General features: G+C 47.6%; 1 protein-coding gene across 9 annotated transcripts in view; it reads right to left on the bottom strand.

The window, feature by feature from the left end:
* The window catches only part of KTN1 (kinectin 1), a 113,777-nt gene extending 106,565 nt beyond the window's left edge, over positions 1–7,212 (bottom strand). For 7 of the 9 annotated variants that reach the window (XM_083166260.1, XM_083166263.1, XM_083166261.1 and 4 more), the window contains exon 1: positions 7,048–7,212. The gene's annotated coding sequence lies outside the window, so the exon portion shown is untranslated. The remainder of the gene's footprint in view (positions 1–7,047) is intronic. The other 2 variants (XM_083166266.1, XM_083166268.1) reach the window with 1 other exon arrangement.
* Positions 7,213–12,672: the final 5,460 nt, after the last annotated feature.

The following is a 12,672-nucleotide window of genomic DNA, read 5'->3' as shown; positions in this document are numbered from 1 at the left end:
GGCAGGGACTGATGTGAATGTTCAAATATTCTCTGTAAAGCGTTGCGGAATCTGTGTGCGCTATATAAGAAACGGTTAATAAAAAAATAAATCAATAATAAAAACAGCTTCTAAAGTAGTATATCCCTGTTAATAAATTAAAACCCAATTAATGGGTTGCATTTTAAAAATATAATATCAGCTAATTGGTTAAATTTCATCACTCATTAGTTCATTTCAAATTGATGCAGTATCTTCCCCCAAAATAAAGAGTGAGATAGCAATGTATTGTACACATAAGTCCACATACCTGCAAAACAATGCCAGGAAAGCGGAACAGAACAGAAAACAAGAACAACAGGTAGGCTATTACCTGCTGTACTTTAGACCCAGCAGACACAGGACATGGGACAACACTCCTTTAGGTGTGCCACACCTGGGAGTGGCAAGCAGGTAAAAAGATTGTTAGATAATCCAATACACATAACTATACATATAGGCCCTTATTCTGGTTCACTCGCAAAGGCAAATTCCTTCTCAAATGGACAAAGCCATGTGCACTGCAGGGGGGGGGGGGCAGATGTAACTTGTGCAGAGAGAATTAGTTTTGGTGGGGTTTTACTTCAAAGTGAGATCTATACTGCAGTGGGAAAATAAAGCAGTCAGTATTTACCATGCACAGAAACAAAATAACTCACCCAAATCTAATTCTCTGCCGATAATTAGGCGACAGCGCATGTGCACAGCACGATGTGTGCATGCGTGAGCACTTCATGCAAAGGCAGCCAATGCTGGCTGTTTGCAGGGCAATTGACACCCTGCACCTGTTTGGGGGTGGTAACCCTGCTGTTCTCGGAGAGCCCCAGAAAGAGCAGGCCTTCCCGGCCGTTGGGAGGGAGGATCACTGACGCCAGCTGCGGCCTCCTTCTCCATGCAGCCTTCGCAGCGCCCTGTAAGCAGCTTAATCGCCGCTGCGTGCAGTGATTGGGAATGGTTTTCCCCTCATGGATGAATTCACAGCCACTGTCTCCCCGGGTCCGGGCAGCACCGCTGAACTGTCAATAAGCCGCTGCCCGTCCCTGCGCCCGATGCCCCGTCCCTGCCCCCGGCAACCAGCTTGTTATAAGCCGGCGCCGTAGGCTGTAATAGAACAGCTGGGGGTAGGGGGGAGGAGGAGGCGCGGCGGAGTTCAGCATTTAACTCGGCAGTGCTGCCCGGCTCTAAATAGTGACAATCGCAAGAATTTTCCGGGCTTGCTAGACTGGGCACTGAGGCACAGCCCGGAAAATTCTCGGAATTGCCAGTGAAGGGGTTAAAGAGAGGCTCATCCACACGGATTACAATAGGTTAAGGCAGGCATGTCCAAACTATGGCCCTCCAGCTGTTGTGAAACTACATGTCCCATCATGCCTTGCCACTGTTTTGCGATTAGGGAATGCTAAACCTATGGCAAGGCATGCTGGGATGTGTAGTTTCACAACAGCTGGAGGGCCACAATTTGGACATGCCTGGGGTAAGGAGTCATATAAATACTGCAGAACAAGGTTTAAAGACACCTGAAGACCTGAAGAACACCCACAATGATCTTACTGCTTTATCTCTGTCTCTATTCCGATACAGAAGTACATGGAATGCAATAGCGTCATGAGAATTAATGTTTGACAGGTTATTACCTACAACATAAACCTAGCTGCTATACGGCTTATATTCCAGTCCCCTAACCTCTAGCAAACATTATACAGTGTTACAGGTCAGTATTAGCCCTGCCTGACACCATAAACCAGCCAAGTCATACTATATGAATTGTAGTGATCATTCTAGCACCATGCACCTTCCAAAACATGTGCAGTTCCTCCTCTCTCCCTGGTGTGTCACCCTTTACTTTGTTGCTTCTAGCACAATCAGGTCTGTATCTCAGCACTGGGATACAGACCAGACTGTTTTAAACACCACAGCAGAGAGCGGCACACCGGGCAGGAAAGAGGAACTGTACAGATTTTGGAAGGTGCTGATAGAGTTTGGCCCTTTTCCACAGGATCAGGATGATAAATCGTGTGAAAGGTGTCAAATCGTATGTCATATACTCACAAATCTGATCCGATGCGCAGTCCCTGGGGGGTGAATGGGATCACACGTGAAACATCGTATGCAAAATGACTAACTGAGAACTGCTGTGGTATCGCATAGGAGGCCGCATGCGATACCTCCGCCTAGTGTGTAGGGCCCTTAACCCCTTGAGTGGTGGGTTTTGCTGGGGCAGGACAAACCTACCAGGGCAAGTAGGCCAGCAAAACCCAATGCCTTCCACTGTCGCTTCCCATCCCCTTCATCTCCACTCTGGTGATCGTACACCGGAGTTCCCGGGCCCTGACGCTGCCCCAGCCGCCGTTCACAACAGGTGACAGGCTCTGGGAGACTCACAAGGACTTGGGCGCCCAAACTCCCAAGTCCCCCCGAACATCCCGAAGCATGCCGCCTGCTCCGGCATACGATTGCCGGAGAGGTGAGGGGGAGCGATGGGAAGGGAGGGGAGGTGGGGGTGCCGGACAGGTGATGCGCCAGTGGTGCACAGCTGCAGGCACCTCTGGCGCACACCTTCAATATGGTGCTATGCCCGGAAATGTTCCGTGACAGCCCGCTGCAGCAGCGCAGCTGAGCCCGGAAATTTTCCAGGCATGCCACTCAAGTGGTTAAAGATGACAGGGAGGCACTAGTGACTTAATATATTATTATTTTTCCCAAACGTATCCAACACATTTTATTGGGGGGGGGGGGGAACGGATGATACTCTAGTGCGCTATGATTCAAGAAAGTTTGTGAGTTAAAGTAGAATATTTGGCACTTCTGGATGATAGAAGGGGGCCCCTGAACTGCAGCAGGATGCATGTCACTGGTGTGAGTGCACTCAAGGAATTTCTGAATATACTGTAGTGCCAGATCATTAAATAAACCCTGAAATCGGGTAGAAAACCTCTCCATGTGACATTACAGAGTCTGGGCTTCGAAACGAGGAAGCGGCTTAGGACCCAGACAAATTAATAAGTAAAGCCTAATTTTCCATTAATGCTTAGCGTTCTGATCTCAGATCTTACAACCATGTAGAGGTAGGTGTAAAATAATCCGACAGGTTATTCTTATGCGCAACTGCTGATCATTATGAGTTGGGGGGGGTGGGGGGGTGTGTTACCCTGTAATGAAGAATCTGTAATGACAAAATCGGAGCATACAGAGGCCTGAAAGAAAATGAACTCCGATGATATTATGGCTTGTAATCAAAAAAATTCAAATAATCTGCACGATGCTATTGCCCGGCGATTAATAATTATGATAATAAACATTAATATCCTGCGTGCTGGATAAGTTAAGATCTAGTTAATCGCAGGGCAGGGCCAGTGTTCTCACCAGAGCACCTTCTGCTTCACGGGAGGCTTCTGCCCTCCTTGAGCTCGCCTTAGGACACCTCGCCTTAGGACACCTGCGTTACGGTTTGACACGTGTCCTAACACTGGCCCTGACCGATCAGTCATGACTGAGGTCTCAACTCAGCGAGCATTTGTGGGCTACAGGCAAAAGCAGCCAGTATTTACCTTGCACGCAAAAAAAAAAGAAAACAAATTTCACTTGTTGCATTGTAACATGGATTGTCCAGGTACAAACTTTATTCTAATTATTTATTACCAATTCAGAATCCGTCACAAATGCAGAACACAATATCTTGGTAATCGTTGCAAAATTCCGCAAATCTCTACGTGTGTCTAATGGTGTGCACACACGGGTACAATCAGCATGAGATTTTGACTATATAGCCAAATCGCATCGGGATCGCATTCAGATCACACAGGTTTTTTACCTTGCGATCCCAATGCGTGCTCCCGTGCCAGCACACACCGAAACCCAGATAGACAGGGCAGCAATGACTATATAGTCCACGGTACTTATGTAGTAACTGGGCTGCCGATTTCTAAATCGGGTCGGATCGGGAGATCGCATCGCATCGCATGCGACCATGCGATTCGATGCGATGCGATGCGATGCGATGACCCGATTTTTCCATAGGAATCAATGTTAAAATGGACTGAGTCCATTTTAACATGGAATTCAATGGGAAAAATGGGTCCTTTTCATACCCCTACTATCCAAGTGGGCATGGAGTTGGATATAAACCTGTGGCGAGCGTAGCGAGCCACCGAGCCCGAAGCGTGGCGAGCGAAGCGAGCCCCGCGAGGGGACGAATACCGTCCCCTCGCGGGGCTCGCTTCGCTCGCCACGCTTCGGGCTCGGTGGCTCGCTACGCTCGCCACAGGTTTATATCCAACTCCATGCCCACTTGGATAGTAGGGGTATGAAAAGGACCCATTTTTCCATAGGAATCATTTTAACATTGATTCCTATGGAAAAATCGGGTCATCGCATCCGATATCGGATGCGATATCGGATGCGATGCGATGCGATATCGCATCGCATCGCATCTGATTGTATGCCTTAACTTAAGGCATACAATCAAAAAATCGGCAGCCCAGTTACTACATAAGTACCCAAATCTAATGCAGATTGCATGAATTGTATGTAAATAGTACAGAGTTAGCAAAGATTACAAAGCACTCAAATAGCAAGGGAATCTCACCGTGTACACAGAATTTGTCTGTCCAGATTGAATCAATTTTACATGTTTGTGTCAAGGTGTGTACACACGGCAGGATATGCCGTGCTATGCGAGTCCCGATACGATCAGATCGCATCGGGACTCGCATCGCGTGGCACAATTTAGACTATATGGTGCAGATCTGCACTATATAGTCTTGCCTGCCCTCTATTTCACTGCCGATTTGCGCTCACACGGCAGCGCATCGGGCTCGCAAGCCCTAAAAAAAACATACAATCTGCACGCGATATGGCTTCCGATGTTCACTATATCGGCAACATCGGAAGCCATATCTTACCGTCTGTACACACTATCCGTGTGATACTTTATTATTACTCTGTTTGTTTTGTTTAAAACCTGTATATTACTAAAAACAAATTAGTTTGCTTTTTGTATATGGAATTTTGTTACAATTTGTACACAGAGAGAGGGGCAACATGATGTTAATGGTGATAACTTTATACTGCAGTGTTCTATGTACCGTACAGAGGTGTTACAGAAAACGATCGTCTCAAAACAGAAAGAAATGAAATTCCTTTTAGTTAATTTTCCCAAGAACGGTATTAATCACATAAATCCTATTATAAAGAAAGTCTTTATAAGTTCTTTACGTTTAGAGAATATGACTTAAGGAAGAACATAAAATTAACTTGAAAGACAGGAACAACTGAAGAGCTGACAGGAAGGAGGATTGTGATGCAATTGTGACTACCCCCTGCCTTCCCAACCAGTGTCAGAACTTGCATGGCAAACTTCACGTGGGACCAGGAAGCTTCGGTTCTCCAGCTGGCTGTGATGTGCCTTAGGGGCTCCCCAGACCTTCATTAGATCATGTCAGCAATGATCTAATGATTACAGATGCCGTCTATATAAATACCGAACTTATATAACATAAGCATAGCCCATGCAAAAGTGTCAAAGCAACTCAAGCTTCATTTGAACTATTTACTCATACATAGTCACAGGGGATTTAATAAGAAAATAGTTGGATAGAATTTTAGGCAGTTGCTGTAGCAAACCTTGATCTTATTACATTTCCATGACTGAACAGGTAAGTAACACAATATGCTGCAGGGCAGAAAGGCCGCATTCCCCGCTGACGGACTGGACCCTAAGCCATTCAAGTCTACAGAACTACTGAAAAACAAATGGCCATTCAAATGTTGTCTTCCTGCTGCAATCGGGTGGTCCTAAGCCATCACCATATGTTCACTGCAGGTGGGGCAGATGTAACATGTGCAGAGAGTTAAATTTGGGTGGGGTGTGTTGAAACTGAAATCTAAATTGCAGTGTGAAAATAATGCTGTCAATATTTACCCTGCACAGAAACAAAAAAACTCACTCTATACATGTTACATCTGCCCCACCTGCAGTGCCCATGATTTTGCCCATTTTGAGAACAAATTTGTATTGCGATCAGATCTGAATAAGGGCCCTTGTCAGACATGGGTGATCCTAAGCCATCACTATATGACCAGGGAAGGGGGCACCACACTTTGCCCACACATGGGTGATCCTAAGCCATCGCTATATGACCAGAGAAGGGGGCACCACACTTTGCCCACACATAGGTGATCCTAAGTCATCACTATATGACCAGGGAAGGGGGCACCACACCTTACCCAGACATGGGTGATCCTAAACCATCGCTATATGACCAGGGAAGGGGGCACCACACATTGCCCAGACATGGGTGATCCTAAGCCATCAATATATGACCAGGGAAGGGGGCACCACACCTTATCAAGACATGGGTGATCCTAAGCCATAACTATATGACCAGGGAAGGGGGCACTGCACATTGCCCAGACATGGGTGATCCTAAGCCATCACTATATGACCAGGGAAGGGGGCACCACACCTTACCCAGACATGGGTGATCCTAAACCATCGCTATATGACCAGGGAAGGGGGCACCACACATTGCCCAGACATGGGTGATCCTAAGCCATCAATATATGACCAGGGAAGGGGGCACCACACCTTATCAAGACATGGGTGATCCTAAGCCATAACTATATGACCAGGGAAGGGGGCACCACACCTTGTCCAGGCATGGGTGATCCTAATCCATCACTACATGACCAGAGAAGGGGGCACCACACCTTGGCCAGACATGGGGCCTCCGGCGAGCAGATAGGAAGGGGTGAGGGCACCGTGATTGCAGCCATAATAGCAGGCTGGTGGCAGCACGTTATCCTGGCCTGTACAGTGACTGGAGATGGGACGGGTGGGCACAGGGGGGCACCGTCCTGCCCGCCTCCCACATGGCTCCCAGCTGCCGGAGCTACGCCAGCCCGGGAGACGCCTCCACACTGGCCGGAAAGGGTTACGAGATCCCGGCGTGAGGTGGATCGCAGGGGGGCAGCGCTCTCTCAGGCCTCTGCCAGGCAGCCCCGCAACCCACCCGAGGCCCTGCCGCTCACCTGCTCCGAGCCGCCGCTGCTCACACTCCCCTCGGCCTCCTGGGCGCTGGATGTACGGCCGGTCCCCCTGGTCTCATTCAGATCCCGACACTGAAGGAGGAGGAGGAGGGCAGGGAGAGACGGGGGGAGGAGCTGGGCCCGGTATAGCCCGCACGTCAGTACAGCCTGCCCCCAGTCACCAGCAGCAGCAGCAGCAGCGGCCGGGCCCTGGAGCACAGGATGTGCCTGCTGCAATCTCAGTCACATCTCCCCTGCTGTGCTCGCAGGAGAGTGATAAAGTGTAGAGAGATAAAGTCCCCACCAAAAACCGCCTGTATAATGTGGCAGCTACTTTATCTCTCAACTCTAGCACTCTCCCAAGCTTGTCCTTTATGTACCATTAATACCCTAATATGCACCCCGCTGGTCACAGTGCTGCAGATCTCAGGCATTACATAATGCCCCTGGTGCTGCTCTGCCATGATCACAGTGCCAGGGGGGTGCCAACTAACTGCTCCCTTTTTTCACCCAGTTGACATTCTGCGCCAATGCCAGTCCCCATGTTTAGATGATAATGCTCCATAGCATCATCAACAAGCTTTGGCCATGAGTGTGACGCTTGCAGAGATGTAGGGCGCTGGCACTGCCAAGGCAGAGGTTGGCTCCACAGTATCCCTGTAAGATGATAGGGACATCAAGGGGTTTATTTACTAAGATCGGAGTTCTATAGAAGATGGGATGTTGCTATGGGCAACCAATCAGATACTATCTATTATCTTCTAGAATATGCTAAATAAAGAAGTAGATTCTGATTGGTTGGTAAGGGCAACATACTATCATTATTAGTGCTCACACCTTAGTAAATAAGAAGAAGCTGCATGATTCTTACTACCATAACAACTCATGTGTTACTTGCTGCTAGGGCCGTTACTATTGGGGTTGCATGCAGTGCCGTGGCAGAGGGCACTGGGGCGGAGCTGTCACTGTTGCATAGCTCCTGGAATGACATCCTTCAGCCAGTAATTGGGCCAGATGGACTACGCTTCAAAAGTGATAAAATGGAGAGTGATAAACAGCCAGCCAATCAGCTCCTGTCTGACATCTTTCAAAAAGAGTCTGTGACATGGCAGGTGTGTAAGCTCATGACATCAGCAATTACCTTCCTCCCAACCGGCTATCTTACCTCCAAGAGCACCTGATTTATACCTCTACCTGGCGCTCATGAGTTTTTCCTCCACCCTTCCTTGGATACCTCCCAGTACTCCTGAATTGTGGGTCTAATTCAGGATATCGCTAATTAGAGAATATGCAGTTGATTGCGAGGAGAAAATCGCTGCCCTGACAGAAAGAAATAACGCCTCGTGCAAATCTGGTAGTGGATCCCTAACCGCTATCCACTCACATACCCATACGCAAAACATCAAAGAGACTTTGTTGTGCAAATTTGCGTAGGTCTGAGACAGGCTGGAAGACGGCAGCGCTGACATCACAAACCCACCCTTAAAACGCCTGGGCACACCTGCAATTATCAGACACACACAGAAAACGGCAGGTTACCACCCCCAAAGCCGTCTTCCTGTCAGTGTGTCTACATTGCATTTATCTCACGAGCAGGGCCCTCTCTCCTTATGTGCCTTTCTTAGAATATATAAACCTCTGCCACCCTGATAATTGCTTCAGTGTCCTGTCCCCTGGTGCAACTATCCGTATTAACCATGTACTTGTCCTAAACTGTCTTGTACTGTAATTTGTTATGTGTGTTTGCTCATAACTATACTCTGTAAAGCGCTGCGGAATCTGTGTGCGCTATATAAGAAACTGTTAATAAATAAATAAATTTATGATTCATACACATTTTCTGACGCTATTTCCCCACACGCAGGAGTAATGCAAACAGTCTGCATACACAGTGGTTCTGTAATTGCTTGATATGCAAATTTTTTAATTAGCAATCCATACTAAATTACGCCCTATACCTCAACTCTTGCTATGATACCAACCAGCATTCCTGAATTATACCTCAACCCATTGCTATATCTTACTAAAGCAAAGAAACCCTGATGTGCACGCGAGGTTGAATTTTCATGTAAGTCAACTCCGTGTCATTTGTTCTGCATGTCGACTTCTCTACTTGTGTGAGGGATATGCAAAGAAATTGCTACGGGCACGCCTGAGTGAATTAAATTGTGAGTTTATTACTTACTAGCACCCGGAAGAATTCATTACGGAGAATAGAAATAAACTCCAAGAAAGATAACCTTGATTGAGTATCTACTAACAGCGCTGGTCACTTGTTCCTTTTTCCTGTTTGAGTTATACCTCCGTCCATTGCTATATCACCACCCAGCGCTCCTGAGTTATACCTCCGCCCATTGCTATATCACCACCAAGCACTCCTGACTTAGACCTCCACCCATTGCTATATCACCACCAAGCACTCCTGAGTTATACCTCCGCCCATTGCTATATCACCACCCAATGCTCCTGAGTTATACCTCCGCCCATTGCTATATCACCACCAAGCGCTCCTGAATTATACCTCCACCCATTGCTATATCACCACCCAGAGCTACTGAATTATACCTCCACCCATTGCTATATCACCACCAAGCTCTCCTGAATTATACCTCCACCCATTGCTATATCACCTTTCCTATAAACTTTGTATGTTACTTGGGGAGTAACTTTAAGTGATTAGTGCTGCAGACACCTAATTTCAGCGCACAGTGTGAAAACTCAAAACTATTGTCTACTATCACCACCCAGAGCTCCTGAATTATACCTCCACCCATTGCTATATCACCACCCAGAGCTCCTGAATTATACCTCCACCCATTGCTATATCACCACCCAGCACTCCTGAATTATACCTTCACCCATTGCTAAATCACCACCAAGTGCTCCTGAATTATATCTCCACCCATTGCTACCGCCCTGCTGCGGGTCCCAACCCCCTTCTGCTGTGCTGCCTGTGCTCAGTGAGCTGAACCAAGGCATCTTCACCTTCAGATGCCAGCGGCCAATTAAGATGCATCACTGTCTGGTGAGCTAATCAGAGCTCGCATACCGTTAGCTAATCAGAGCGGCTGCCAGTATGCGAGCTCTAATTGGCTGCCGGTGTCCGGAGGTGAAGAAGCCTGCGCTCCGGGAGCATGAATTCATTCATCGCACTGAGCGCAGGCAGAACATTGGAGGCAGCCGCAGGAAGAAGGAGGGGTTGTGGTGGGCTAAATTAGTTGTACCCACAGCACCCCCCTGATGGCGGCCATGGTAGAGAGAGCGGGCGATCTACATGTTGACGCCTGATGAGGGGGGAAGCCAGTGGGTACCCGGCGGCAGCAATGGAGTCAGTGCCCCTTTAGGCCAGGAGCCCAGTGGCAAATGACTCCATTGCTCCCAGGATTCTGCTTTACATATTGGGCACGTGTGACTGACATACTATTAGGTGGTTATGACGGAAACGTTGCACACTGGAAAAACAAGGACATGGTTTTTAAAGTTCTGCAAATGCTATGCAAATCCCGGCTTTCATGACCAATAATTAGCGTATCACATTTCTGTCCTACCATGCAGCCGCAAGACCTTGGCTGTGGCCACAGGAAATCTCTCCCGGAGAAGCCGGGTAACCTATGATTTACTGATGGAATTTCCAAACATTTTGAAACCATGAATCCGTCTTTTTTCCTGTTCCCTGTTTTTCATTTCATTTACAGAGGTAAGCCTAAAAAAGTCTTGACATCTGGCCAGCATGATGCTAGGTACACACCTGCAAGATTCTATGTGCAGCGCAACAGCAGGGCCGCCGACAGGGGGGGTGCTATGGGTACAGCTGTCCCGGGCCCCAGCCTCTGGAAGGGCCTGGGCAGCTCATTTTGTCCACAGCAAGCCTATGCTGTGCTGCCTGAGCTGCGCTCAGTCCTCAGCAGGTCCCAAAGCACAGGCTTTTTCAATGCAGAATGCAGGCCACCTATTAAAATGCTGCACCGTCTTTTGAGCCAATCAGATTTCGTGTAACCTTAACCAATCAGAGCGGCTGCAGGCATACGAGCTCGGATTGGCTCACCAGCCGACGCTGCATATTAATTGGCCGACCATTAGCATATGGGAATGGGCCAATGACGTGGGTGCTGGCAGCTGACATCACCGGATGTCAGCTGCCCGCCCATTTCCTTCTGATCGTGCCCGCATATGTAAGGTTGATCCGACCATCGAATGATGTGGGTGTTACCCCACAGGCTGCAAATGGATTTTTACTTCACTGTCTCCATGGTTATATGGTCCCTGTTGACCATTAGTGGCTAGTGACTGTCGACCCCCCTCGACCAGGCATGTCCAAACTGCGGCCCTTCAGCTGTTGTGAAACTACACATCCCAGCATGCCTTGCCATAGGTATAGCATTCCCTATTAGCAAAACAGTGGCAAGGCATGATAGGACTGAATCAAGAAGAAGAAGAAAGAGAAAGATTTGTCACAGTGTGGTGCACCAAATTCAATGTGAGGTAAAATTTCAAATTTATTAGTTAGTCTTAAGGTGCATACACACTGTACAATTTTTTTTACCAATTTCACCCATCTCGGCCATTCTGAATAAAATTGTTCAAAATATCTTTCACTGCGTTTACGACGAAAGATGAATGATGATGCGCGTACTCGCCCGTTGTTCATCAACTGTGCATGCAGCTCAATTTGGATATCTTTCAAAAAGAGCCTATAAACTGTAGATAGATCTTTCGTCTTTCGTTAATATCTTTCATCAACATCTTTCATCCAGGACACTGGGTTCAAGGGAAATGTCTTTCAAGGAAATTGGTCAAAAAAATTGTACAGTGTGTATGCGCCTTAAATTGAAAAATATAAAAACACACGTACATACACGAAACCGATACAATACATGGATTAATAAAAAGCTGGTGTGGGTGTTCTCTGTTTTTTGTTGTACTTTTATTCCAATTGTTTGCATCAATAATGATAATTTTATGCTTTCCAGCCAAGTCACAGATATTCTTTATAAGTATCTGTGACTTGGCTGGAAAGCATAAAATGATCACTATTGATACATATATAAGGAGACGCAAACAATTGCATACCTCCCAACTGTCCCGCTTATCGCGGGAACGTCCCGAAATTTTGGGACATTCCAGCGTCCCTCCCGCTGCAGGCAGTGTCCCGCGGCGGGGGGGGCAGTTGGGAGTCCCCCCCCCCTGTAGTCCGTGAATAGGCAGAGGGGCTGGGGGCTGGTCAGCAGCTCACAGAGCTGCTGGGCATGCCCCCACCGCGGCGAAAACGGGGGCGTGGCCTCGCTGGAGCGTCGAGAGTATAGGCCACGCCCCCTTCCCAGCAGGTCACAATCCCCAAAATTTGCTGCGCTGCCTCCAGCGCGCACACCGTCCCGCCTCCGCCGCCTTGAATGTTGGCAAGTATGCAATTGGAATAAAAGTACAACAAAAAAAAACAGAGCATTGAAACACCCACACCAGCTTTTTATTAATCTATGTATTGTTGTATCGTCATTTCATGCATGTGTTTTTATATTTCGCATTTTAGACTAACTAATAAATGTGAAATTTTACGAGTACCTCACATTGAATTTGGTGCACCAACCACACAGTGACAAATCTTTCTGTTTCTTCTTCTTGATTATTGAC

The sequence above is a fragment of the Crinia signifera genome, chromosome 12 (genome assembly GCF_055691185.1).
Source record: "Crinia signifera chromosome 12, ASM5569118v1, whole genome shotgun sequence".
Lineage (NCBI taxonomy): Eukaryota > Metazoa > Chordata > Amphibia > Anura > Myobatrachidae > Crinia > Crinia signifera.
The sequence above is the reverse complement of the archived record's forward strand: the minus strand, read 5'-3'. Positions and strand labels throughout refer to the sequence as shown.